Source organism: Sphaeramia orbicularis, chromosome 8 (genome assembly GCF_902148855.1).
Source record: "Sphaeramia orbicularis chromosome 8, fSphaOr1.1, whole genome shotgun sequence".
Lineage (NCBI taxonomy): Eukaryota > Metazoa > Chordata > Actinopteri > Kurtiformes > Apogonidae > Sphaeramia > Sphaeramia orbicularis.
In genome coordinates, this window is record NC_043964.1 from 7,407,455 (window position 1) to 7,410,835 (window position 3,381).

A 3,381-nucleotide genomic window follows, 5' to 3' on the forward strand; every position below is an offset into this window, starting at 1 on the left:
AATCCCATCCACCAAAGGGTCCAATTCCACCCACCACAGTGTCCGGTCCCACCCCCCCTGAATGTGGAACCTGAACTAACATGCTTTGACATCTCTGCTTTAAAACATCACATTTAGACGATTCACACATTTTGTTGATGTTTAATCAAACTGTAGTCATTAAAGAAACACAGGTGGAAACGGTAACCATGGTAACACATAAATACAGTCTAACAGTGAAGACATTCTCAGGAGGCGTCAGTTAAAAAAAAAAAAAAAAAAAGGTAAAGCTCAGACATGTATTAAAAAAGTCTAACTGTTTCCAGACGGCAGTCAGAGGTCGGTGCAGGCGTCCCATCATGCACTGGGCTGGCTATGACTCATCTGAAACAGAAAGAAGACGGTCAACGGCGCCGTCTGTTAAACGGGTTCATGTAGGTCTGACTGATCCAAGTTCTGGTACCGGGGGTTGGTTCACGTAGTTCCCCTCGTCATCGTCGCTGCTGCTGCTGCTGTCGCTGTCGCTTCGAATTGACAAATCAGCCGTCGACCCTGAAACGACCAAAGACACGCCCACAAGTTTAGTTTAACGGACAGTATTATTATTATCATTATTATTATTACTATTATTATTATGATCATTACTATTTTTATGACAGAAGCGTGAGGCAGAAGAGAGAGACAATCTATGCCTACGGCCCCTCCCATCACCAAACATTCATACACATTCATACATCAGTCTGAGTGACACTGGAGGGAAGGAGGGTGAAGGGCCTTGCCCAAGAACACAACAGCACATGACTAGGACAGAGCGGGATTCGAACCACCAGCACTTCGTTTATTGGATGACCCGTTCTACCATCTGAGCCCTGTTGGTCTGAACTGCTGAAACTTCTACACTGTGGAGGCTCCCTGAACGTTGTCGTACTCACGGTGCAGGTTGAGCGGTTCCACGTTCAGGTAGTCTCTGTCCTCTGGGGATGGAACCACAACACAGCGCTCAGGCCTCTTTTCTAATTGGTGGAATGAGGCATGCGTTTGTGCGGATCTGTTACCTGATTCGGCGTCTTCTGCCTTTGGGACGTTCTCGTAAAGGTGTTGAACATCTGAGGAGGAAACGGAGACAGGTTTAAGGTCACGTGACCTGTGACGGACAGGTGAGTCAGTCAGACGTTGGACAGGTTCCACGTGGTTGCTTTTTCCTAGCTGTACCTGAACTAGGCGTGGACGCTCGGCTCTGATTGGTCTGAGGAGTCTCTCCTTCAGGTAGAACGATTCTGAAGAAACAGAAGAAGAGATGGGATGAGACGGCACTTTAAGACCTGAGAACAGCCGTTTGATTGGACGAGGACAGGACGTACATGTATCCAGGGTCTTCAGCGTCGCTCTCAGTGTTTATGTAATTAGGTTCTGAAACAGACTCATCATCCTCATCATCATTGCCATCATCATCTCAAACAGTCATCATCATCAACAGTCATCATCATCACCATCATCATTGTCATCATCATCATCAGTCATCATTTTCATCCTCATCCTCATCATCATCATTGTCATCATAATCATAATCATCGTCATCATAATCATCCTCATCATCATCATTGTCATCATCATCAGTCATCCTCATCATCATCTTCATCCTCATCTTCATGTGTCTTACCGTCTGCTGGATTCTCATAACTGGGATTAGATTCTGTAGAAACAAAAGCAGGGACACATTGACATGGACATCATGTCCAAACGTCCACTTTACCTTCAGTCTGATTCTGCGTCCACATATTAACTGTTGTTTGTCCTAGATCATCTTTCATGGTGTCAGTCGTCTAAATTGTGGTTTGTTTGTGTCTGTGTCCACAGGCTGGACATAACATCTATGGACAGTATTATCCACAGAGTCCACAGGTGGGACAGTGTCCCCTTGTCTTTCTCTGTGTTCATGTGTGAGGTTCTGCTGAATAACTGGGTTCTAGTGTGGGTTCTGTGGACAGGTTCTGTGGACCTCACCGGTCTCGGTCGGGTGTATGAACACTGTCTCCTCTGGACCCGGCGTCGACCACCGGGGATCTGAAACAGAAAGTAGACGTTAAACCACAGATAAACGAGAGTCTAACGTGAACAGTGTTGGTGAATTTGATATTTATTAATTTATTTATAGACCCATTTATCTGCTGCTGTTCTTCCAGTGGTTCATTCAAAAAAAAGAAAAAAAAAACCCCACTCAAACACCAGCAAAAACAAAAGAAAATATTTGAAAAGTCACTGAATCCCATCCTGTATTTGGTGAAAGTAAAACTCTACATCTACTGATTATGGTTCAACCTTCTCTCATGTTGGTGATCATTTTGTCTCCATGTTTAGTCCATGATAATGTTCTGTCCAATGTGATGGACAGACATTCTGCCTCCTCTAGTTGTACCATCAGCTGAAGAACAGAACGATGGAAGACTGTGTGGACTGATGGGTTTGAGTTTATAAAAATAGAATCCAGAGCAGCCGCAGAGACAAAACCTGACTTTCACTTCTGTTTCACTGATGTTTATTCGAGCGTAGACGGAGGAAAGGCCAAGAACAGATGAGTTAGAGAAGAAAAAGAACAGATGAGTTAGAGAAGAACAGAAAGAACAGATGAGTTAGAGAAGAACAGAAAGAACAGATGAGTTAGAGAAGAACAGAAAGAACAGATGAGTTAGAGAAGAACAGAAAGAACAGATGAGTTAGAGAAGAACAGAAAGAACAGATGAGTTAGAGAAGAACAGTAAGAACAGATGAGTTAGAGAAGACAAAGAACACATGAGTTAGAGAAGAACAGAAAGAACAGATGAGTTAGAGAAGACAAAGAACAGATGAGTTAGAGAAGAACAGAAAGAACAGATGAGTTAGAGAAGAACAGTAAGAACAGATGAGTTAGAGAAGACAAAGAACACATGAGTTAGAGAAGAACAGAAAGAACATGAGTTAGAGAAGACAAAGAACAGATGAGTTAGAGAAGAACAGAAAGAACAGATGAGTTGGAGAAGACAAAGAACAGATGAGTTAGAGAAGACAAAGAACACGAGTTAGAGAAGACAAAGAACACATGAGTTAGAGAAGACAAAGAACACGAGTTAGAGAAGAACAGAAGAACAGAGTTAGAGAAGAACAGAAAGAACAGATGTTAGAGAAGACAAAGAACACGAGTTAGAGAAGAACAGAAAGAACAGATGATTAGAGAAGAACAGAAAGACACATGATTAGAGAAACAAAGAACACATGAGTTAGAGAAGAACAGAACATGAGTTAGAGAAGAACAGAAAGAACAGATGAGTTAGAGAACAAAGAACACATGAGTTAGAGAAGACAAAGAACATGAGTTAGAGAAGAACAGAAAGAACACATGAGTTAGAGAAGAACAGAAAGAACACA

General features: G+C 42.5%; 1 long non-coding RNA gene across 1 annotated transcript; it reads right to left on the minus strand.

Annotated features, from left to right (window-relative positions):
• Positions 1-1,196: 1,196 nt before the first annotated feature.
• On the minus strand, positions 1,197-1,997 carry LOC115423838 (uncharacterized). Its single transcript, XR_003936010.1, has 4 exons — positions 1,984-1,997; positions 1,640-1,672; positions 1,341-1,389; positions 1,197-1,256 (listed from the first exon to the last, which is right to left on the minus strand). It is a non-coding gene; the product is annotated as an uncharacterized LOC115423838 (long non-coding RNA).
• Between the last annotated feature and the right edge of the window lie 1,384 nt (positions 1,998-3,381).